This window comes from Macrobrachium nipponense, chromosome 27 (genome assembly GCF_015104395.2).
Source record: "Macrobrachium nipponense isolate FS-2020 chromosome 27, ASM1510439v2, whole genome shotgun sequence".
Classification (NCBI taxonomy): Eukaryota; Metazoa; Arthropoda; class Malacostraca; order Decapoda; family Palaemonidae; genus Macrobrachium; species Macrobrachium nipponense.
In genome coordinates, this window is record NC_087216.1 from 27520089 (window position 1) to 27547588 (window position 27500).

The 27500-nt window shown below is 35.4% G+C and overlaps 1 protein-coding gene and 3 pseudogenes across 1 annotated transcript in view; 1 reads left to right on the forward strand and 3 right to left on the reverse strand.

The window, feature by feature from the left end:
* LOC135200643 (MMS19 nucleotide excision repair protein homolog) overlaps window positions 1-15747 on the reverse strand; it is a 21331-nt pseudogene extending 5584 nt beyond the window's left edge.
* LOC135200974 (uncharacterized PE-PGRS family protein PE_PGRS10-like) overlaps window positions 1-27500 on the reverse strand; it is a 57861-nt gene that overhangs the window by 21743 nt on the left and 8618 nt on the right. The gene's annotated exons all lie outside the window — the stretch shown is intronic.
* Window positions 18837-22145, reverse strand: LOC135200644 (uncharacterized; annotated as a pseudogene).
* The window catches only part of LOC135200645 (uncharacterized), an 11422-nt pseudogene continuing 8943 nt past the window's right edge, over window positions 25022-27500 (forward strand).

The following is a 27500-nucleotide window of genomic DNA, read 5'->3' on the forward strand; positions in this document are numbered from 1 at the left end:
TAAAGTTGATTCGAAATGACAGTAAGAGTAGAAATTCATTACATTTGTTTATTGCACTGTATAAGTACATTTATAACCCCATTCTGTCCAACTGCCTAAACTGTAGTTCTTGACAGGAACATTACTACCAAATTGAATCATTATAGTAATACAATGATGCTACTAACAAGCCTTATTGTTTGCCAAATATAACAAAAAGTTGGTTATCTAGTAAAAGTGAGTTAGCTCTCCTCAATATATATCATACCATAACAATGTATGTATATGAATTACAAAAAACAACTTTTGTGACTGTTACCAACAAAAGCATGGCTCTAGAGTTTGTCGTAAACTGGGCCATAAGATCAGAGATATCTTGGTGTGCTGATAACAATTCTCTGCTTAGATCACTCAATTCTTCTTCTCCACTATGCAAATAAGTTGGATCATTGATTCTACTAATGGTTTAGTATCTCTGAAAAGAAAAGAAAGACAGAAACTGTTTACCTTGTGGACTGACAATGGATTACAAAACAAGGTTAATTTTTGCTCCTACCATCAGTTTTCAAAAAAAAGAAAATAAGTGCTGTATACCAGTATGTAATTTGTTACAGAAAATGTACAGACTGAGAGCTAGAGTAACTCTTTTATTCTGAGCCAATAAAAACCTATAAAGCAATGAGTTTGAGCTGCCACTCGTAGCCAACTTGTTGAGAAGGTACTGCATTTATCTTTCACAGAATAAAAACTTTAAATATATGTGTATACCCACTACAATTATTAGTAAAAATAAGCAGAAACAAATAGTACATATTCAAGATCAACAACAACTACTACTGTCTAGCTAAACAAAAAACTGAACAACTATTCACTTACATAGGTACAATAGATTTTAATGGCACTGATATTACCAAAATTTTGTAATGTTTTTTTTCAGATTACTGTTTACAAATCGTTAGATTTAGCTTGCAGAGGGCAATAAATGTACAAATTTTTTAATATTTCTTCAGATTACTGTTTCAATCATTAGATTTAAGCTTGCAGAGCAAAAATATATTACAAAATTTGTTAATATTTTTCCAGATTACTGTTACTATCTTTAGATTTTAGCTTCCACAGAGTAAAATATGTTAACTAATAATTCAGGAACAAAAGGAGCTGCCTTAATTCTTACAATCCTCTAACACATAATAGTCTTCATACTTACTTCATGTGGGTAACCAACACCCTCACAATTGCTGAAAGGCACTTCAGGATAAGCACAGGAGATTTAATTTCCTCAGAAACAATGACACGAACAGACATGCCGACAATATTGAAAATTCCCTTCCATTCCTCTACGACATATTTCTGACAATCATCATCTCGAACTGTGTTTTTTCAATATCTAGAAAGAAAATGCAATCTCAAAAGAAGTATAATTCCTTTCTAAAATAAAAAAAATCAGTTCATTGCCAACAATTATAAGATGCTCAACCATTCTTTCATTAATGAAAATTACTACAAATACCATTAAAGTCAAATGCTACAACAGGCAAAATGGCAAAGTTCACTTTTTTCCTCTACTTGTAACAAAAGAAAGAGAGGCTTAAAGCATTGTAATAAAGGAAAGGTTTTGCAATGTCATTATCAATACAATAAGCTGTTTAGTCTGATTATAACAGTTCTAATTATGAGGTGCTATTAGTATTTTTGTTTAAAGTAGGAACAATAATCATTACCAATAATTAAGGCAGCAGCTAGTACTACAATACAAGGAATAAATACTTTTTGAGTCAATACTACAATGGAACTGGGCCTACTCTTGCAAAAAGATAGTCTTAGTTCATAATCTGACTACTTTACTCCTCTTAATTAGCAATTAACCCCAAGCATATCTGTTAGACTTGACTTTAAAAGTTTAGAACATATAAGAATCTGCAATTTGCATTAACACATAAAGTGCATCGTTTGCAGCATAAAGAGATGTGACACTTACCTTTTGGATGCAGGAAAAGTGTAGACATGAACACTCAGGGGAGGAAACCATTGTTTCCTCAGCACGTTTCCAGAGGACAGGCAGGACTTTAACCAAGAGAAGTTTACCAGAGGTAAGAATTGCGAGAGTATCCAGGATCTGACCGTCGGTGACTCCACAATTTCTCGAGTTATCTACATGGAGGTAAAACATATTATTAAACATGGAATACATTAAAATCTTTGATTTGATTTGATATATGAATGTTTGGCCTAATGTTCTGGCACTAAAACTATTTGGTTATTCATACCAAAATACGAGCAGAGGAATTACTATTAAAGATAAGTAAATATTAAAAAATAAATTACTTTTTAAAGACAATAAATCAACCTTGCCACAACTAAGAATCATAAAACATTCCAATATCTTTAATGTGTTCCACCTTGTGGACATTCCCATCATTGTCATTCTCCTTAATATGAATACTCTCAAAATATAACCTGTTTCAATCCTATATTGATCTCTTTAATTTCAATTTCTCCAGTTTCATCTCTTCTGTGATGAAACAGAAAACAGAGAGAAAAAGAATAGCAACAGTTCTAGAAGTTTTTCAGCTTGGTATTCTAAATATGAATACTCCAAAGACTCCAAAATAAAATTAAACTCATGTACCTCCAGTCGAAAGCTACATAAATTTTCATTAAACTGATAAATACAATAAAATTGAATCTAAATCATTTTATGAATGAACCAGTGAAAATTTGGCCTGAAAATCTGTATTCTTTGAAACTCCATATCAATATAATAAACACATAAGTAAGGATATGAAGAACATATAGAAGAGATTATCAATAACCTTTGATAACACTAATACAGATATCATCATTAATTCTCTAAAAAATGTTGATAAAGAAAAACAATTCCAGGAACTACAGAAATGTTTAAATTTGTACCTTGTTCCATCTCCCGAAGCAGGTGAGGGAAAATATGATCGCTGACAATTTTTGGCTGCACTTGAGACATGGCACTGAAGGTATTAATTATGCTGTCTCTGGAAAATACAAAATTTGACATTTTAATACTTCATGGTATACATACTGACATATAAAACTTAGTTAAAATATATATCTATTATTTCAAAAGAACTGTATGAACATCTTGACCTTACTTTTGTAATATTATAATTTGAACCCATGAGTCCCATTACTTTAATTTGATAGGGATCCCTGACTTTTTTTTAAAGCCTATAAAAGGGGATACCACTCACAGTGCACTTGAGTAGCTAACTGTGAACAGTACCAAAAGTTCTCTGAGGAGTCCTTCGACCCCCAGCTACACTGCTTTCTGCCTTTTATTATTTATGTGTTCTCTCCACAGGTACTACAGAAGTGTAGTACCAATGACTACCAATACAGTAATGCTCATTGTAAACCAACTGAAATATACCTCAAATGCTTATTATTAACAGAAATCAGCAGAGATGTCATTGTGTTAGCTGCTTGTGTGAGATGTTCTGAACTAAGAACAGACATGGCGCTTCTTATGGCAGTAACTGTTGCTTCCTGAACAGCTGAAGAGCTACACAAACAGTCCTTGTGAGAAGGCTTCCCAACAAACGTCCTCATATTTTGGTAGGACCCCTGTCTCTGTAAGTAAACAAAACTACTGTTTTCTAATCTATCCATAAAGTTAGAGGATTCTCGAGACTTAACAGTTACCTTCCATCAGTGTATTTCCTGTTGATTTCTTACCATCACTTAAAACCCTTCAAAATTATACGATAAGTATGAACAAAGATGGTCAATACAGCAAAATTAAGCCTCCCGTCAAAGTTCATTATACATCAGTAAAGTTAAAAGTACAGTATTTCCACTAATAACCTCTGAAGAACACTGAATATCATATCTACTCATTTTTAATTTGCAAAACCGATTAAAATTTACATTCAATTACCTTCTGTCATTTCTGAATACTTTGACGTTTCTTCCATAAATCTGCCAAGAATCACTATCGTATTTTTCCGAGCCGATTCCTCTGTTTTTGAGAGAAACTGCTGGGCGAGAAGAGGCAAAACCTGAAATGTGCAAATGTAAAGATGATAGAAACAAAAATAAAAAAACAAAAAAAAACTGCTTGCATATGGAATTGCTTTCTTCATGTTGCTCTGTCAACTATTGTACATCATTACCCCCTCATTTTGGACCACCTTGACGTGGTGAGGGGGCTCTCGAACCTCAGGAATCTCTTCCCAGGTTCGAACCCAAGAGTCCCATATGACATTATATATTTTCGAGTAAACTTATGTGGACTTTTCCATTTTTTGCCAAAATTTTTAAAAGCAATAAATGAGAAAACATATCATGGCTTAACGTGGAGTTAAATCCGAAGCTAAATAGTGAGAACTGTGGTAGATCCATCATCTACCCCGACAATGTTCGGACCTGTTTTTTTTCAGGCGGAACTATTATGTGGAGCTGGACACGGATTCCAGGGGGGGGGGGCCTGTTCTAGGAATAGAACTCTCGGCATTCTATCCAGTTTTGCCCATAATGTGATTAGGATGGGGATAATTGTATTTAACATAATACTCTTAGTCCTAGCAAGCGGGTTCTGCTTACACTTGGGCCATACTAATCATGTTATGCCATAAACCCCTTTTGGGGTAGGGTAGGGATGCGGACATTTGGGAGTCCTTTCTCACTTGTGCCTTTGGCAGAAGATTTAACTTCGCGAAGGGCCAATGATATCTTTTCAAGAATTTTTTTTTTTTTTTTTTTTTTTTTTTTTGTAAAACTCAAAACAAAAATTTATGAACTGTGAAATAAATGATTGAGTACCCCTGGGCCCCATGATGGAAAAACTACGGCACAGTTGATGACCATTGGCACGTCACTCCCGAATTTCCTAGGTACTGCCACAAGTAGTGAAAGTACTATAAAAGATACAAAGGAACACCCTTGTTCCAAGTAAAGCAGCAGAGCCAGAAAACCAAATAGAGTGCATAAATAAAAAATAAAAAAGAAACAAAACAAAATAAATTGGTAAACTCCAATATTGTAACAATGGAACCATATATGATGAACAATAATTCTGAATTAGAGACAAATAATCCTCCCAGCAATACAGAAAAATATAAAAATCATAATAGACAAGCAACATACATAAAACAAGGACCAAAAAGAAACAAAAATTACCGACTTAATCCCCACCCAATTGGTACATTTTGATGACCTCTTTGGACCAGATAATTGGCAAGATTCTAGTCTCAAAGCTGACAACAAAATCTCAGCAGCGATGCTAGAAAAACACAAATTACTTAACATATATCCAACACAACATGGAATGCAGACACATCAAGGACAATGAATGGCTTATCCAAGTACCAATAAAAAGCAGTCCACTGCCTTTTTAAGTATAACAGAAAATAAATAATATAAAGGTAATAATTACAAGCCACGAAACATTGAATTATGTACAGGGTACAGTCATCCTACCCAATAGCGAGCAGGAGCTTCCTTCAAAACAACTATTGCTAGACTCCCTAAAATTGATTGATATAACAATATCCACGATTTAGAAATATACTCTATTTCAAGTAGGAAAGATAAAAGTAAAAATATCAACATTGCCAAAATAAATTTACAGGCCAAGACTTACCATTTAAAATAAAAATTCTTGGACAAAAATAGAGAAGTTCGTCCTTTTGTTCCTAAACCATTACAATGTACACATGCTCAAGGTATGGACACACATACAAAAGATGCCGTAATAAAGCTATATGTGCAGTCTGTGCATCAGATGACCATACCACTAATTGGAACTGTAATCAATCAAATGTATTAATTGTGGACTAGCCCATCACGCAAAATCTAAGGAGTGTTCATTTTACCAATATAACACAGAACTTCAGTTGTTAATAATAGGACAGGAATGTCAGTCATGGAAGCCAGACTTGAGCTAAAAGTAAGAGGCGTTAACAATCCATCCAAAACCCCCACCTTTTCAAATGTGACTAAAAATCAAGACATCAAACAGCACAATGACAAACAAGATAGTATAAACAGGGAAACTGGATTTCATACCAATAATACTGAAACACAAAATAAAAGTGATATTACAACAACCAATACCACCACTAACATAGATGTTTCAGTTATCCATGGAAAAGAACTTCCAATAGAAGAAGAATTAAATAATGATGATAATCGAACTGCAAAAAGAAAAGAATTCTAGAAAGAACCCCACCTAAGGGAAAAAGGTAAATATTGAAAATTACAATCAATCCAGAGAGACTCCAACTACACCAGGAGAACATTTTAAAAAAGAGATTAAACTAACCTCATCACAAGTGGAAATACACAATTACCCTCAATCTCAATCAAACAGCCAACATCTGGACAGTAAAGATCACTCTTTACAAGTTCCATCAAATAATACTAATGAAAATCATACCATTAAACCAAACCAAATATAACTATCACCCCCCTAACCATCACAAGACCGAAATATCCCATTAACAACAACAAAACAAATAACCCCTCAAACCAACAGTCCTTATCACTACAGAAAAGGAACAATAGAATTACACACCAGAAATTTCTAAGCTAGACCAAAAACTTCTGAACCAATAATTAACATTACCAAACATGCTTCATCTTGTGGTTGTAATGAATGCTTTGTAAGTACATATAACCAACTAACTACCAAGACAGAGGACACAGTACGAAATTGTATTGACAATTTTACCAAATTAAGGAGGTGCCCTTTAACACACCAACATGAGAACGAATTATGTTCTGAATCCCTTAAAATACAAAAAGGAAATTATAAAATCAAAATAGACTTATTAATATTCAACTATGAAAACAAACAACTGCAGAATCTAATAACCAACATACAAATACAACGATTAAAAAACCACAAATAAATTCAAATGCATATAAACTACGAGATAAAGTAAAATCAGCAATCAATTTACAGAATTTAACACCAATTCCTCCCAATATGGAATATAAAATCATGTCAATGGAATATAAATGGTCTCTTAACCCGACTACGTCTGGGTGAATTACAAAGAATCATACGAGACCACAACCCAATGTGCATATGTCTACAACATATAGGAAGTAACCCTCAAATATCCACCACTATAAAATTGCCTGTTATTCACCAACTGACGGTGGAAAATTAGGCACAGCCATATACGTTCATAATAGCATTACATATGAACCTGTTGACATACCATCTATGCCATATCAAATAAACATCAATTAAACTGTATATGCCTGATAAAAGTAAAATTACTATTTGTAATTTATATAACCAACCAAATTTCAATGCAAATTTCAGTGATTTTTCTGAACTTATTAGCAAAAGTATACAGGAACCACTACTTATAGTAGGAGATTTTAATGCACAAATAATCCATTATGGGATATTAATAACCCACTGGACACATCCGGAATCAAACATAGAGAATACTATAATGAAACACCAACCTGTATTGTCTCAATGAAAGTGAAGTTCCAACATATTTTTCAAATACACACCTAACCTTTTCTTCAATTGACATTTCATTATGTTCAAATGATGTAGAGGAGGAGAAATTTGAATGGAAACGTCCTAGACGATTCATACACAAGTGACCATTTCCCAATCATTCTGAACAATACTTAAGTAATGTCAAAATATTGCCACCTACAAGATATAATATCCAAAAAAGCTAACTGGATAAATATTTCCTATACACACGAAACATACCACCATTCCACATAATGAAGATCACAATACTACATGTGAATCCTTCTCAAACTTCATAATAAATGCTGCAGATAAAAGTATTCCAAAAACCAAAACACATTCCACAAAATCCCCTGTTCCCATGGTGGAATCCAACATTAACAACATTAAGTAAAATAAAACATATATGAGTCGCAATCTAAGCAGACTCAAAACTCGCCTTAAATCACTCAACAAAATGCCCTATAGTATAAACATATTAAACAAAATAGTTATAACCAAACATAACAATTAACCACATTAAACCACTATATAACAAAATATACAGCCAAATTTAGAAAACGGTAATAGCTGAAAAAATCGCATCATGGAAGGAATAGTCTCAAACATATCTTCAAACACATCCACAAGGGATGTCTGGCAAAAGATAAGGAAAATCAATGGAAACCTATAAGACCTCCAAGAAGTGCAATACATTTAAATGGAAAAATATACCATGATACTTATGAAATATCAAACATAATTGGGAAACATTTTGAAAACATCAGTGCTTACTCCAGCCTAGAATTTAACACATTCTTTCAAAGTATCAGAAAACAAAAGAAAATATAATACTCAATTTTGAAACTCTTGAAGACCTGGAATATAACTATATTTTTAACATGGATGAACTAGATAATGCCATCAACTCTTGTCATCCCTCTGCGCCCCAGGATATGATAAAATATCATTTGAAATGATAGAAAAATTAGCTCCTATAGCTAAATCATATTTATTAAAATTTACAATATATCTGGCTAAAACGTGTCTTTCCTGATAAATGGAAACATGCCATAATTATTCCAATAAACAAACCAGGAAAGGATGCAAGTAATCCATCCAATTAATAGACCGATATCTCTAACAAGTTGCCTATGCAAAATCTTAGAAAAAATGGTTAATGCACGATTAACGTATGTAATAACCAAAGAATCCATTTTAACACCAACACAATCTGGTTCAAATAGCTGGCAGATCAACCCTAGATCCCTTAACACATTTAGAAGATCATATCAAAAAAGGCTTTGAACAAAAGAAATTAACAGTAGCTATATTTTTTGATATAGAAAAAAGCATACGATACAACATGGAAACATAACATCATGCAAAAACTCCCACTCCAAGGGACTAAGAGGCCACTTACCAATATTTATTAAGAACTTCTTAACAAACAGAACTTTTCAAGTAAGAGTAGAAAATTCATACTCAGTAACCTATAAACTGGAAGAAGGAATCCCTCAAGGTAGTGTCTTGAGCTGTACATTGTTTGCTTTAGCAATCAATGACATTACTATAAATTTACCAAGTGGTGTAAAAACAGTTTATAGTTGATGACTTTGTCATTTACTATACGAGTAGTAATCTGAGACATGCTCAGAGAGTTCTCAGTACTGCCATTTCAAAATATATGTAGTTGGGCAAATTCAGTTGGATTTAAATTTTCAACTGATAAAACAAAAGCAATCGTCTCTACAAAGACAAAAGGTGGATGAAGAACCAAACAATCAAACTGCATCTTTTATAGCACTGAAATACAATTTTGTACAAAAATCAAGTATCTAGGAGTAATATTTGATCAACATTTAAATTGGAAAGAGCACATCAAATACATTAAAGCCAAGGGCATCAAAGCCCTTGCCATATTAAAAAAGTTATCACACTAATTGGGGAGCAAAGCGAGACATTTTATTAATGATATATAAGGCAACAGTCTTATCCATAATAGATTACTGCTGTCCAATATATTCATCCGCCTCAGAATCTGCATATTAAAAATCTCGATGCAGTGCACCATGAAGGCGTGCGATTGTGCCACAGGAGCTTTCCCGATCGTCCCCAACAAACTCACTTTTGGTGGAGGCAGGTATTTTGCCCTTAAAACATCACCGTAATTTAATAACAATACAAAGAGGTCTTTCAATGCAAGCGGGATCGTCTCCTGCAACTTACTGCTTCCAAAACTGTAAGCAAATAACAGCAGTTAATAGTACTAGCTCTTTCCCAAAAAGAGCTAGATACATAATGAACATACATAATATGAATCCAATTTTTCACCCACCAATGGAATTGCCACCACCATGGATTTTAAATAGAGTAAAGATATGTACCTCCCTGTCTTACCTACTCAAAAAACAAATGACAAGTACGGAAATGTACCGCCAACATGCTTTGGAGCACATTAGAAGAAAAGGCGACAAATTTATGATATATACAGACGGCTCCAAAAATAATGTTGGAGTAGGAGCATCTGCATATTCGAAAAATATGTTAATTAAAAAAAGCCTACCTTCAATATCATCAGTATTTACTGCTGAAGTCACTGCCATACAGATGGCTCTAGATATGATATCTGAGGCAAAAGCAAGTGTGTCTGTAATTTTCAGTGACTCACGTAGCGCTATAGATGCAATAGGACAGTATAAATCAGGAAACCAAATAGTACAGGAAATTCAAATAAAAATTCATCAACTCCTCCAATCAGGAATATCAATGGAAATATGTTGGATCCCAGCACACGTGGGAATGGAAAAGGAAATGAATATGCAGACTCTGCTGCCAAATTAGCCTGCACTATCCCTCCAACAATTTCATATGCCCCAGTGTCAGACTGGGTAAAATCAGTTAAAACATTAATTTACCAGGATTGGAAAGAAGAATGGGCCTCGGTGCCAACAACAAACAACTTAAAAATAAAAAACTGAAGTCTATGCATGGAGGACATCCTCACAGGAGGAAAGAGCAAAGAGGTGATCCTAGCAAGGCTACGTATGGACACACAAGATTCTCCACATGGTCACTTGATGTCAACACCACATGCTGACCAGTGAAATGTAACAGATGTCAAACACACCCATGACAGTACAGCATTTGCTTGTTGAGTGCCCAAATTGGACCCAGCAAAGATCTATTTATCTGCGGAGTTCAGAAATGAAAAATATTCTTGCGGAAAGCAGGGATTTTTCAATTAATAAAATCATAAATTTTTTAAATAAGACGGGTTTCTCAAATAAAGTCTAATTTTTTTTTTTTTTTTTTTTTTTTTTTTTTTTTTTTGTTTTTTTTTTTTTTTTTTTTTTTTTTTTTTTTTTTTTTTTTTTTTCTCAGGATTGATCCCTGAGAACCAGCCCGAGAAGAGTCTACTTGAGACTCAGAGGTCTGGAAAAACTAACTCCTATTAATAATAATAATGTACATCATTAAAAGCTAGATAAGCTATGATGCAAATACAGGAATAGCATCTAAAAGTTTGTTACACAAAAGCAAAGTACTACTTCACGAATGCCTTTTTCAGTGGATCAGACCATCACTGAGACATACCTCTATGACTTTATGGCTTGGTATGAATGATTTCACCTGTCATAAAAGACAGTTGAAACATGGGGTTTATTTATTATTATAAAGGATTAGTTTATACAGACCTCTGAGCCTAACAACAGCTCTTCTTGGGCTGGTTGAAACATGGGGTAACAAGTGTGTTTATAGTCCAATATTCTCAACTTTTTTCTTGATACCTGTGCTGACATTAAACTCCAAAGCAAAGTACTGTACAGTATGAAACTACTGTATTGTACACAGAAACAATGATTATAGTAGCCTGGCTTAACATAACAAAAAAAATATTAACAGCAGACTGTAAAAGTATCAAATTATCCAATCTCACTAGTTGCAGCCAAAATTGCTTGAATGTAAACAAAATTGTGTGAGAAATGTGATAAACAAACATATAATAGGTAAATGCCTACATATATTAAAAAAGAACTGAACCATAACTGGACACAACTAAGACTTAGTGACATGACACACCATATTCAATGAGGACCAAGTAATTTGACTTAGCAGTCTGGTTCAACTACTAAACATTCATAATACTAATAGGAACTAGGAGGAAGAAGCACAAATGAAAGAGGGTGATTTAAAAAGAAGGATGTCCAAATTGATATTCAGCACCATTAACAGGAGAACTGTGGAGTACAAGTCCCTATTACATTACTGGTACAGGACATTTGTTAAACAATCTTTTGTAGGATGTATGAACACTAATCACTACTATCATGCAAGCCATATTTCAAACAATAAAAAAAACAAATACGCAACCTTATCGGCAATTGATCTGGTAGGGCCAGGTCCTGAAGCTATCAGTGCTATGAGAAGATGGGCACTGGGGTACATAAGTCGCTGTTCTGGTGCCGTCAAATGGCCTAAACATTCTGTTGATGAAAAAATATATAGACAATAAAATATGGAGCTAAAATCTTCGGTGCAACAAGCGATTATAAAATCAGTTTTGCATTTGACAACATAATAAAACAGAAGTGGAAATAATCAATACTGGGAGCCACACTATAAAGCTGGAGTTACTCTACATTCTTTATGAAGAACATGTGATGGAGAACTAAAGAGGACTGGCAGATGCATCGTACCCATCAAAGCGGAATTTGTTAGTGAAGTTGCTGCATCGCGAGAAGCTTGTGACACAGCACCCCTTTCTAAGGCTTTCATCATGGAAGTCAGTGCTAAGAGGGCAGCACTTTCAGCCTCATCGCTGCTTCTCTCGACCACTTCTCTCCTGATGCTGACCCAGAGAGGACACATGTGGTCTTATATCTTCAGAAGTATAATATCACAACATGCCACCTAAAAGGATTAATTAAAATATAAGTATGAAACAATAAAAACCCTTACAAACTGATGTGGGAAATGTGTCCATTAAATCAATAATTATTTTTTAAAGCAATTATATTATGCAAAACTGCCACAACTCAGCCAAACATATAACTGATTATTAACATAACATAATTTTCTTAAAAAGGCAATCATCTCCTACAGGGAAAAACTCAGAAATCAGATTCTTGTTAAGAGATGACTCACCAATGTGTGTAAGGCATCCAACTTTGCAGAGTAGAGGTCTGAATCCAATTTTTCTTGTATAAGAGGGATGCAGAAAGGAGCAAATGCAGGAGTTGATGACAGGGCTTGTCTTAATCCAAGGACAAGGTCCTCTGCAGAAATCCCAAAAGGATCATCGGCAGGCTGCAAAAAACAAATTAAAATTGATTTTAATAGCTTAGTTAACATGGTTGTTAACAAATGTTTTAAATAATTCATAACTTTTGCCTTTATACAGTACATAAATCAGTTCTTATTATCAGTTATACAAAGGTAATCTGGAAATATCACATTACAGTATATTCAAAAGTGATAAAACCTAGTATTAGACAAACATATAATAATAAGAGAATAAAATTTTATATAATAATACATACAGGGACAAAGTCTATTGGAAAATATGCAGCCACAACTTCAAATAATTCTTCAGTGAAAGGGCCAAGAGGCAGACATTTCACAATCACAGGTACTACTGCAAAGAGTAAAACCAGATTTCTGGGATCTTTTTCTCCATCCATCGCAGTTACAAAACCTAATACAAAGTCGGTCCCCACCCCATTTCTTGAACAGCTGTCCAAAGAAAAAGAAAATCTTAAGAAATCTGTTGTAATAAGTACTTCATTACTATCTGGACATACTTTTTAACCAGAGTTTCCTGACATAACATACTTCATGGCATATGTAAGTGTAGGTAGGGTTTAAAATTATCAAATCAAATATCTAAACTTCAGAGTTTATTAGATCCACTGAAAGTTGTTATGTAAATCAAAAGTTTTTCATTCAGACTCTTTTATCACTCCTTTCTTTGCCAAGCTGCCTATCTTTAAAGTTCTAACATGTAAAACAACTTTTCTGACACATTAAGTTAGGAAAGTGCAAGCTTACAGCATTAACAGCATAATGGAAAATGCTGGTGAATCTGTTCTAACTGGACAAAAATCAGCATAATTTCCATGAAGATCCCAAATGAGTAATGACCAGTAATACACATTTACAAATTCACCCATAGTATTCTGAGTCATTATACTACAAAAGTAAAACTAGCAGCGTCTACCCATTAAAAATGAAGTGCTAGTCGCAAAATTGCTGCGTGAAATGTATTTAAAAAATATTTAATTATTACGTAAAGCAAAGTTGTCCACTTAAACGAAAAAATACTAACTGATCCATTTACGTCTACTGAAATATACTCATCTCTTCTCATTACTGAACCCTAGAGTTGTATGCTTGATGGAACCTCAATAAATAAAAATTACTTAAATCACAAAAATAAACAAAAAAATATTTCTAAAACATAATGCAAATATATGCAATACAGTATGCAAGTACCTTCTATTTTATTCAGAATACAGAATTTTAAGAACGTAAATATATTACGTCGATCTGTCATTATTTGGGACTGACAGTGTACTTCGCTGAATAATGCCTTGAGCAATGCAACAATTTCATCTTTCCCAATATTCTCCTGCTCAGCCTGAAAAGTAATAATGGTTGGATTATCAAATTAAACACACATCATTCCTCTGGCATCTGCGTAATATCAGTAATAATCAAGAAACAATACTATACTACAGTATGACTGTTTTACTTGTTTAATAGTTTTTTAAAACTAGACGAAAAACACTGAAATGTATACTACCAAACTTCTAAACAAACAGAGATACTTACTAGGGCCATAATAGCATAAATAACATGAGGTGTGACAGAGTGGTGGTCCTTGAAACGATCAACAAAGAATGCAGTCAAGAACACTATTTCTTCATGGTTGAGCTTATTTCGAGGTAATGTATGAAGTACATCAGCAAGCAGTCTTGTCCCTACGCCACGATGAGAAGGGTTTGGGTTTGTTAAGCTCGTACCCAATGCCTCAATGACCTCAAGCAAGGATATCTCCTTGGCTTCAATTTCTAAAAACCAAGAGACGATACAGTTGAATGTAGTAAAATTGGAATGGAGAATACAACTCAATAAAGTTTAGTTTTTTCCCAGATACAAAACCTATCCTATAGATATTTATTAGGTTAGTTGCTTCAATACCATAAACAAACTGTAAATTGTTTAACACTTGTAAACACCTTATTATTTTCTCTTTGCATCCTCAGTGATGTTATCAAATATTTGCAATTAAATGCAAATGTTGTCAAATTAAGAGGAAAATCCCGCATAGACCTACAGTACATCTTAAACCAGAACCCCACCTTCACTAGGGGTTCCCCAAGTAGTAGAATGAAAACAATGCATGCGTGAATCACCCTATTCCATGAGGTCTCCCTACCCAAAACCCGTACTCCCAACAGGTTCCCTAATTTGCTGGATAAAGGTCTTAAGTGATACAGGGTAATTACAGTCACCCCCTAAAAATAGCGGTAATTTCTTAATAAGCAACCCAAATATATAGGAGACGTTAATTTCCAAAGAAATACTGACGCAGACCTACTACTTAGACCTACCATGGAATTTCCTGAGATAAATCCTATCCTAACCTAACTAGAACACTGTACCTATCTAGCCCTTACCTTGGCTAAGAGTCATAGAGTAAATGATCAAGCGGCGACATAGCAGCCACCTCTCTCGGAACGCAGCCACTTCCCAAAAGAGAGCTTAAATTATGCCATTATTTCATAATTTAGGAGAAAACACTTACTTCGTGAGGAACTACAGGTCTCGGTGTGCTGCCTGGGTGGGCCACAACTCTTGATGCTCATGGCAGCATATTCAAGTACTCTATCGGGAAGGTGGCCACATTCCATTAGAGCTGGCCGGTATGTCGCTATTCGGTCATTTACCCTATCAGTAAAACAGGCATACAGAATAATGATCACAGGTTAGGCTAGGCCTAACTAAATTAAATACAGACATAGGCAATCCTACCTTAAAATGTATTGTATCTTGTAGCATAAAATATCAACATGGTAAGAAAAAGGATACTCTATTTCTTCGTCATACTAAGAGCCTAACCTGTGCTAGTTAATCTAAACTAAGGCCGAAAACACTAGCCTAACTTGCATAGCCTAACCAATAGGCCTACATCCCATCGTAGGGCAAATCATAGTATAAAAATTGATGAAATGATTATAAAATAAAAATGTAATGGCCGGCAAAATGATAAAATCAAAGGTAGATCTGGGGTACCTATCCGCAGCAGCCCAGACTATGGCAGTTGCGGTTTTTCTATGCAGTTTTACCTCCTGAACAAGAATTTTCAGTAATATTTATTCGGACAACTGTAATTAACCCCCAGGGGCCATTACTAAGCACAGCAAAGTACATTGGACGCCCCAATCCCTAGTGGATGTCGTATCCGCGGTTAAGTTTCTTGCAGGGTAGTTCTACAGAATAGTTCCGCACAGACTGCAAGGAACGTAACTGCGGATACGACAATCCACTAGGGATTGGGGCGTCCAATGTATTTCGCTGTGTTTAGTACTGGCCCCTGGGGGTTAATTAGCTACAGTCGTTCGAATAAACCTTTACCTACTTTAAATTCTTGTTCAGTAAGTAAAATCATAGAAAACCATCAACTGCCATAGTCTAGGCCACCGCGGATTGCTTCTGTAGAAATACCAAATCAAACACCATCCACCGTAAAATACCTAGCCTAGTTAGCTAGGCTAGCTAATCAAAATTTAGGAAGAAAAAATACTAGCCTAACTTATAGAGCCTAACCAATAGGACTACGTCCCATAGTAGGGCAAGTCATACAGAATAAAAATTGTCGAAACTGATCAATAAAATAAAACTGTAACAACAAAATACATAAAGTAGTAGTATGCCATCAAGTGTAAAATTACTCTTCATTAGGGTAGGGTAGTTAGGGCTATGAGACCAACGCCAGACTACCGCTCCCCCTTTAACCTACATGGAATATTGAAATTGATAGAAATTGATCAATGAAATAAAACTGTAACGACAAAATACATAAAATAGCTAAAACGTCATTAACCATAAAATACCTAGGTAATCTTCGTTACAGTAAGGTAGCTAGGGCTACGAGACCGACCCCAGACAAATGCTCCTTAAACCCTATTGAAATATTGAAATTTATCAAAATTGATCAATAAAATAAAACTGTAACGACAAAATACATAAAATAAGACGCCATCAACTGTAAAACATAGGCTAGGTAGTCCTCGTTACGGTAAGGTAAGTTAGGGTTACGAGACCGACCCTAAACTACCGCTCCACCTTTAACCTACCTACGGTCGGAACAAGCGAATGGAGCAAGGAATTGAACATCTTGCAGACTGGAATTCGGGAGCTTGTCCATTTCTCGGAGAATATCAGCCTTGGAGCTGATCCATCTTGAAGGATCGGCGACCTTTCGTTCGAACACGTTCCAAATGTGCGATGGTTCGACCACTCGCAAGCTGGAAAAGGCGCTGTTTTGGAAGCTGGAATTATCTCCCTCCACTTCTTCTTCTTGCTATTATTCATCTTCTAGAGCACAATCAACATTTTCTCCCTGTTCGTTACTATAAATGGGATTTCTCTAAACAAAAGCACTAAAGAAGATAGAATAAACAAGTTACTTTAATTTAGAATTAAAACTGCCATTAACACATACGTCTCAACTGTTGAAATAGGAATGAAGCCGTATACAGGAAATTATATTAATCTTTTTTATTCGTTCTAATAATTCCCGAATGTTTTATTTGGTTCATTGTTATTATTATTAAAAGCAGAAAGGTTAAATCTACACGAAAGTATCTGACTAATAACAGAAAACTGTAACTGAAACAGACAAAACTGTACGAAATGTTATTTCAATCAATCCATAACAACAATCAGTTACACATGTAGTACAGTATCATTTTTGTAGCTTCATATACTTCAGTACACAGAAATATTCACGATGCTAACCAGTTGTGTACTGGCCTTCTTAATACCAATGCAACACTTTGAGATCTAGTGTATGATCAAAATCCATTAAAATTATGCCCTTCTTTTCACCATCTACATCATCATACTTTTCCCAATCGAACAAACCAATTCTAAACATTCTTGTATATTTCTAATAATGGTATTTTATTCACTGTCATTGCAACACCTATTTGTTACAATGCAACCTTACCACCTGTCATATATATAATTCATGTGCAAGAGGTCCCTCTTTTTTCCTTCATTTGTATCTAACACCAATAACTCATATCTTCTTATTTTAACTTTAAGCTTCCACAGATCATTTTCGCTTTCAGACATTTTTGCAGAGCTATCAATACTTCCCGTTTTCGTAGATTTTGTGACACACATGATCCCCAATCCTTCCATGATCAGTCAGATCTAATCTTAAGTGCATATAGGTTACCATTTCATTACTCTCCAGTTTGTTTACAATAACCATCATCTGTACCAGGTATCCATTTGGTGCCTTCCATTTATCAGCTTTCTAACTGTCCTCCTTACTGCTTCAATGTTTAACTTCACTGTAGAACCATTTCAGGTCTTCACGACGTTTTGTTTTATTTGTGGATATCTAGTACATTTAGTAAAACTGGCAGGCAGCTAATATATCGACAATATTACCATTTTCTCTCTGTAGTTTCATTCAAATTTCTTTAGTTAATTCAAATTTCTTTTTATCTCCCTAATGTTCTAGTTATAGAGTTTCACCATAATATTAAAACCTGTGCGATATTCTTTCCTCTGTATACCTGCTCGTGAAGGCGTCTCTTATCGTCCCTTCACAAAGCATTCTACCTTAACGTTCTGTTAATTTTCTTTTATATTCCCCCCTTTCTTATTGTACATATTTAATTTTATGTCATTCTCCGGCGAGCATCTCCAAATCGACAACTTTTGCCCTCTCAGAAACATTGTCATGCTGTCCTTTTCCATGCCTATACCATTATATGTGTAAATACATTACCACTGAATTATGCATATATTTCATCTTCTTTGTATTGGCAACCTTAAACGTTTATCTGGCTTCCAGTGTCAGTATGACTTGGAGCTTGCAAGGAAGCTCCAGTTTTCTTTTTCAATAGAATCAAACAGCATTTTACTGTACCTATTCAAGTCGGGGAGATCCAGAGCATCGCCAGGTATGTAACAACATTGACACATTTACAGTAAAACTCAAACCTTGTATAAATATACGTTACCATTTCTAAAGGTAACTAATGTCCCTTGTTACTCAAGCCTCATGAGTGATGCTAAAGTGCTGTGGAATTACCTTTAATGTCCACAGAGCCGTTAGTTTTGGGCATAAAAATAAGTATTCACATCAGGTGTATCATTCAATATGTACAGATTTAATAGGTCATATAGTACAACAAAACTGTAATTTTACAAGTGAATATCCAATGTGTCTATATTTTTTTGTAAAAATCTTATCTAAATTAATATTTGTGCTATCAAGTTGACGTGAATATCGACCCAGATTATTAGGAAATCAGCAAATTAAAGGCGCCATCGTTAGATATATGACTAGATATAAAACACTAATGTTTTTACAAAGTTATATGACTTTAAAACCAAAACCAAAACAATCATTCCAATGGAGAAATAACTTTACAGTTGTGTAACTGTTTCTCCAATTTAAAACTAATGCTGCTAGGAATATTTTTTGATAAAACCATTTAATGAAATAAACATTGACTAATCCACTAATTGGCAGAATGTCCCTTTTGGTCAGTTACTCCTTCAGTGAAAATGACCTGACTCCAGAAACTGACTGACAAATTAGTTTTAACTAGCAATGCAACCATATATATCCAATAAGACCCTAACCTAAGTTGTTTTGGAGCAGAAGCCCCACCAGACGATGAGGGGAACGAGCCAGCTGCACCACCAGCGTAAGGGAAGGCCCCAGCCCCAGAAGTGCCACCAGCTGCTCCTCCTGCGTAAGGAAAGCCCAGCACCAGAGGCACCGCCACTAGAAGCTCCAGCAAAAAGGGAAAGCTCCTGCTCCAGAAGCACCGCCACTAGAAGCTCCAGCAAATGGAAAGGACCCAGCTCCAGAGGCACCACCACCAGCAGCCCCAGCAAAAGGGAAAGCTCCAGCCCCGGAGGCTCCACCAAAGGCCCCTGCGTAAGGGAAGGCTCCCGCTCCAGAGGCACCGCCACCAGCACCAGCACCAGCAGCTCCAACGTATGGGAAAGCTCCTGAAGTGGCACCCGTGGGAGGGCTCTTCGGAACTGGCGGCTGCTTGGCAGCGACATAGCAGCAGCAGATGTCGCCGGGGGCGCTGCTCCGGTGAGGAGCGAGGTGGCTTCGTTCATGAAGGGCGTCACCGCAACGTTGTTCATGCAGGCGACCTTCAGACAGTGTATGAACGTCTGTTAGCTTGTAGTCAACGGGTTCAGGACAGGACGCAACTCTGCGCCAGCTACTGCTGCGCCTAGTTCTGGAGTGATGAAGGCATCGCTCAAGGAGTTAGAGACAGCCGTTCGGTTGAGCGGGGTTAGCAGGTCGGGGTTCAACTGCAAAAAAGGGCGTAAAGGATTTAAAATATAGTGTGACAAGTATAAAAATTAATGGCATTGTTTCACCCTACCGGTCCTCCGTACGGGTTGCTCTATGAGCAAGAGCCCGTGCTGGCATAAGGCCAGCTTAATCTCAAACAACTACTGGTAAAATAGAGTCTTGCAAAGTGAATCCCTTGCATGAAATATCCCATATTAAAAAAGGGTGATGAAAATTGATATAAAACAGACCAATGTGTTCAAATGGAGTCTAGTATGTGAAACTTTACTGTATATACGGAATTTGCAGACACTATACTTCTTGCATAAAATTTTTTACCAGCTACAAACTTCATCCTCACAAGCATTTACACATCATCATGAAGTATACTTGCATCCTCAACCAAACAGTATGGCTATTTGATAGGCGTCTAAGCGTCCAATACTTAACTTCTGGGAAATTTGCTATTGGTCTGTGTTTACATTGTTCACCACCAATCAATTTCCTCGCACATAACAAAAAATAAACTTTCTGTAGGAAAAAAGGGTACCTTTGTCACTGGATCAATACGTGAATATATTTCTAACTTTCTGCAGCAAAAGGGGTAACCTTTGTTGAAGGACTGGAACACGACGATACTTACAAGGCCTGTGGTATTGAGGGCGCATCGTCGTATGGCTGTGGCAGTAGCTGGTCAGAAGATGCCTTGTTCAGCGAGACTTTCGGGTGCCCCAGCGAGGAGAGACAGACCTAGAAAAAAACAGAAGATGGAACAATGCAACAACCTAGAGGTATACAGTGCTTCTGGACAGTAAAGACATCACAGAAACAGCAGCAGCAGCAACACAGTACTGTACTTGACATGGCAGTTAAACATGGCCCAAAAAGTACACCATTTTCTTCTTGATTTCTTCACGCTTCGGATACGCTTGTCACTACAAAGCCTAAGATCCAAATTAATACCAAAGATAAAGAATTCTGACATCCTAAGAAACAGTCAAACCCACATCAGGAATACCAGACCTGGTTTAAGGTTATCCACCTGACCACAATGGGTCTTCATTTTGGAGTGACAAACTTCCCCAAAGCGTGAAGAAACCAAGAAGCCAACGAGGGCACTGTGGTTATGACATCTACAAACGAGCACTGAACACTTACCAACACTCATGAAGAACTGGGGACCCAACACGGCTCCGGTGGCATTAGCGCAGACGGTGACGGCCTTCACAGGGCCTCCCGGAGGGGAGAAGATGGTGTGATGGGCGAGCACATGCCCTTCTTCAGCTGGCACACCATCAGAGAATCGGTGAGGGGGCATAGGGATGCTGTGGGAGAACAGAGAGAGCGGATGAGCTACGGATTCCGACAGAGAGAATGGGAGCCGTTTTACAGGCAAAACCATGCTATTACTACTACTACTTTGTCTTTTTTTTGTGATAGTCTGGTTGTCTGCCCTAGTATTCAGACAACTTATCCTGAATATTGACTCATTTTGTGAGGAGAAGTATTCTAAAAAATAATACAGGAGTCAAATAATTAAACATGGATGTTTCTTCGCAAGAATTAGCTTAAATACTATAAAAAACTAATGCTACTATAAGCGGAAAAAATATCTAAATATGTTAACTGATGTTTATTATTATTATTTTATTATTATTATTATTATTATTATTATTATTATTATTATTATTATTATTATTATTATTTGCTGGAAGAAGACCTTCATTAATACAGATTATATAGAATACAATGTCTATTTCAGACGCGTTTATTCTGTATAGAAGTTTCTCTATTCTTATCACTGACTTTTCTTGTATGACATATTCAATTTGACAAACACCACGATTTTGACATGAATCCCCCATTTTGGCGTTTTAATAGCCAACTTGAGTTCGGACGAAAAAAGTCAGTAATAAGAAGACTAGTAGAAACTTCTACAGAAAATAAACTTGGCCAAAATAGCCGTTATTTTCCAATAAAACCTGTATTATTATTATTATTATTGGTGTTGTTGCTGTTTTGAAACTTACTATCCATCAAGGAGAGGAGGTCGATGCAGTGGGGGCGGGAGACCTGTGTGATTGCAGACGCCATTCCAAGTAGGAATAGCTGCAGGATGCAGCCCGTCGACAATTCCATCGGTCCTCCTGTTACCAAAACAAAAAGTTAAGTAGATCCCAGTTTAACCAGACCACTGAACTGATTAACAGCTGTCCTAGGGCTGCTGGGCCGAAGGATTAGATATTTTTTACATGACTAAGAACCAATAATTGGTTTCGTAGCAACGGGACCTATACAGCTTATTGTGGGAACCGAACCACATTATATCGAGAAATGAATTTCTATCAACAGAAATAAATTCCTCTGATCCCGCTTGGCGAGGGGAGAATCGAACTTCGAGCCACTACATTGGTAGACGAGTACGAAAAACCACCCGTCCAACGAGGAACTCCTCCTGTTACAAAGATCAATAAATCAAAACTAAGAACAATGAGTGCATGCATAACATACGTGATTAAAAACAATATACTATGAAACTTATGTATAACAAACAAATGCATTCAATTGTGTGTGATGGACTGAATGGTCCACACTACAGTGAAAAAATGTCATTAACATGTCGCCAAATTGTCGTACACATAACAAACATGTTGAATACAAGTTCATTACTTGCTGGTAGTCATATAGTTTCATGAAATCGTTCCAATACTGACCCAAGATTCCTTCTCTACTTACTGGTTGATTTGTTTTCAGCTTGTCGGTGATATGCATGTGATAAGTTTCCGACTATGTTTATGACTTGCATATATATATATATATATATATATATATATATATATATATATATATATATATATATATATATAATAAATAAGTTTTTTTGCCACGAAGGAAAAAATGAAAAAGCGAGATAGCCAAGTACTTTCGTCCTGTTCGGCCCTTTGCCTCAGTAAAGGGTCCGAACAGGACCGAAAGTACTTGGCTATCTCGCTTTTTCATTTTTTTCCTTCGTGGCAAAAAACCTTTATTTATACATAGCATCACGTTTTATATACTTCGTGATCAAGTTATTCATATATATCATATATTATATATATATATATATATATATATATATATATATATATATATATATATATATATATATATATATATATATATATATATATATATATATATATAAACATGTCATAAATACATAAATCGGAAACTTATCCCATACATATCAACAAGTTGAAGACAAGTCAATGACAGACGTGGAGAGCAAATCTTTGGTCAGTGCTGGATAATTGCATGAAGCAGCGGTTAGGACAACTATAATAATAAGCACTGACTAATGTAATATATATATAATATATATATATATATATATACATTATATATATATACATACACGCATACACGCACGTTACTCACAGTTCACGAAACGGTCTCCCTCGGACAGATGCAAAATGAAGAGTCACTATGCCATTCATACCTTTATATACCCTCGGTTCATCACGCACGAACGAACACACACACACACGCTGTAAAGTTCTCTCTCTCTCTCTCTCTCTCTCTCTCTCTACTCTCTCTCTCTCTCTCTCTCTCTCTCTGTACAGATTTCCAAAGGCTCAACATGTCATATAGTTTAATCTACTATTCCTAAGTTCAAATGAGGTAGTGTTACTACTAGAAAAATTCATTAAAATTTTTAGGCCTTTAAGAAATAAATGGAACTTAGATTTCAAAATATGGTGTCTAAGGTGTTTTTTTTTTTTTTTTTTTACTTTTCATATTTTTGCTTGTAGTAATAGTAAACACTAGACTTAGCTTTACTAAGGGTACATACTATATTCTTTTAGCAATGAATTTTAGAATACAGATGTTGTAGACTTCTAAAATGTCTGGGAGCTTCAGATAAAAATAAAAACCAAACGAAAGCTGCAATATCATTCTTTAAGTTTTGTCTATTGGGAAAACAGCAAGAAATTTCAAGAAATCTAAACGTAAAAAAAACTACAATAACTTTCTTACTCCAATTCTGTCTGCTGGAAAGAACAGCCAGCAGTTCCAAGAATCTAAAGTCAATAAATTCTATGTTAACATTCTTCTTCACGTTTTTGCATACTGGAGAGAACAACAAGTAATTTCATGCAATTTAAACGTACGCAAAATTACAGGAATTTTCTTCTTAACGTTTTTTGTATACTGGAAAGAGCAACACGCAATTCCATGGGTTCTGCACTTTAGCAATTATCTACAATAACATTCTTCTTCAAGTTTTGTTTCCTGGAAAAGACAGCAAACAGTTTCAAGGAATCTAAACGTAGACAAAAACTACAATAATATTCTTCTTCACGTTTTTGTCTACTGGAAAAGACAGCAAGCAGTTTCATGAAATCTAAATGAGGACAAAATCTACAATAACATACTTCTTCAAGTTTTTGTCTACTGGAAAACACAGCAAGCAGTTTCATGAGATCCAAACGTAAATAAACTAGATTTTTCTGCTGAAAAAAAAACACCAAATAGTTTCATGGAATGTAAGCGGAAATAAATTTTACAATAACGTTCTTCTTCAAGTTCTTGTATACCGGAAAGAGCAGCAGCAGTTTCACGAAGCCTAACCATAGACAAAAACTACAATAAAACCATTCTTCTTTACGTTTTCGTTTATAGGAAACGAGAGACCAATCATCTCACAACAACCTGACGAAATCAGGAATTATATTTCAGGTAAAGATCTACCCGATACCAACGTGAATCATTAGCTTATAGTAACTTGATGATGGAGTCGATGGAACGAACATAGACCCTGATCATGGATGTAATGTGACCTGGAATCGTAAACTTTTAAAACTTTCTACAAAAAATCTTCGAACTTTGAGATATTCTCAGTTTTCCCAGATACGGAAAACTACCAGGAAATAAAACGTTATGGGTCCTGGAGGGAAAATTAGACATTCTTTAAGGGAAAATGGAAAAAAAGGAGATTCTATTTAGAATTACGTGGTAGATAGCAGATAGAGGAGATGACGTATATATTGGGAAGAGCCGAGATTGTAGAGATTCAGAGGCTGAAAAAGAAGAAGAAGAGACCTTACCTTACAGACCTTACATCTTGTTCGGGTTGCCCCAGGTCCCTCAGTGTGAGGACCTCTAATGTCTACCAGAGAGTTGCTAGTACATCTTCCGGTATATTTTGCATCTTCCAATCTTGGATGGTCTGGGATGCAGTTTTAGATATTGTCGAGCTTATTCTTAAACACATCTACGCTCACTCCTGATATATTCCTCAGATGAGCTGGCAACGCATTGAATAGACGCTGCATTATCGATGCTGGTGCGTAGTGGATTAATTGTCCTGTGTGGGCTTTCCTTATTTTTCCTGGTTATAGTTTTGGGCACTATTAATCTACCTCTGCTTGCGCTCTTTCTGATATTTTTAGTTCCATGATATTTTCTGCTATTCCTTCTATCTGTTTCCATGCCTGAATTATCATGTAGCGTTCTCTTCTCCTTTCTAGACTATATAATTTTAAGAATTGTAGTCTTTCCCAGTAGTCTAGGTCCTTAACTTCTTCTATTCTAGCTGTAAAGGACCTTTGTACACTCTCTTTGTGCAATATCCTTTTGATAGTGTGGGTACCATATCATATTGCAATATTCAAGTGGACTACGAACATATGTTTTATAAAGCATAATCATGTGTTCAGCTTTTCTTGTTTTGAAGTGCCGTAACAACATTCCATTTTTGCTTACATTTTGCCAACAGAGTTGCTATTTGATCATTGCATAACATGTTCCTATTCATCATCACACCAAGGTCTTTAACTGCTTCCTTATTTGTGATGGTCTCATTATTAGGTCCCTTATATGCATATAGCTTTCTTTCTCTGTCTCCATAATTTATTGATTCAAAATTTATCAGTTAAATACCATCCTATTTACCTCTGCCCAATCATATACTTTGTTAAGGTCTCTTTGTAGAGCGTTCCTATCTTCATCACAAGTAATTTCTCTACTTATTCTTGTGTCATCTGCGAAACTACTCACTACCGAATCCTTAACATTATTGTCTATGTCTTCAATCATAATAACAAACAGTATTGCAGCTAACACCGTACCTTGCGGCACACCGATATTACCTTGGCTTCATCCGATTTCTCGTCGTTTGCATAACTATCTGTTTTCTGTTGTGTAAAAATTCTTTTAACCATCTTCCTACTTTATCCACGATAGTGTGTTTTTCTAATTTTCTTCGCCAATATATTATGGTCTACTTTATCAAAAGCTTTTGCAAAGTCTAAATAAACCACATCTGTTTTCATTTCCGCTTTTCATATTTTTGAATATGTTTTTCACGGTGGACTAACAGTTGGGTTTGTGTACTTTTCCGGGTACGAAACCATGTTGTCCTTTATTAAACAAATTATTTTTTTATTAAATGTTTCATAATATTTTTCTTCATTACCCTTTCATACACTTTCATAATATGTGATGTTAGACTCACAGGCCTATAATTACTTGCCTTCTAGTCTTGATCCACTTTTGAAAGTAGGGGTAATATATGCTAATTTGTGCTCATCATATATCTTTGCCTGTATCTACACTTTGTCTTAATAATATTGCAAGTGGCTTTGCGATAGAATGAACTACTTTCTTTAACAAAATAGCAGGAATTCCATCAGGCCCTGCAGCAGCTCCATTTTTAATTTCATTAATAGCCTGCACACTATCAGCTTCATTCATATCTATGTCAGCTAAATATTCACTATTTTCATCCCTTACTTCTATATCATTATCTTCATTATCTATTCTAGGGGTGAATTCTCTCTTATATCGTTCTGCCAGTATGTTGCAAATTTCCTTTTTTTCATTCGTTAATCTCCCTTCAATTCTCAGAGGGCCTATTTCTATTCTTCTTTTATTCATCTTCTTCGCATATGAGTATAATAGTTTTGGGGTTTTTGCTTGATATTTAATAGGGTTTTTTTTTCCAAGTCCCGTTTTTCATTTTCTTTTGATTGTATAATCTTTTGTTCTGCATTTTCTATCTTACTTTTTAGTTCTATAACTTTCCATGCATTTTTTTCTTTTGCAAGACCTTTTTTCCACTTTCTGATTTTCTGGAACAAGATCCTTCTGTCTCTTGGTATGCATGAATGATGTTTACTTTTCTCTTCGGTATATATTTTTCCACTATTATCTCCAATATTTTATATAATATCTCCGTATTTACCCTTATGTCATCACTTACGAAAATGTTATCCCAATCTTTGTTTAATTCTTCATTAATTTCTGACCATTTTATATTTTTACTGTAGAAGTTGTATTTTCCATATCCTTCCCACTTTTTCATTTCTTGCTTATCTCTATTTTCACTGCTTTGGAATGAACTGTTAATTCTAATGACATTATGGTCTGAAATACTCGCATTATCAAACTATTATTTCTTTAACATAATTCATCTCGTTCACAAATACTAGGTCTAAAGTATTTCCTTTCTTG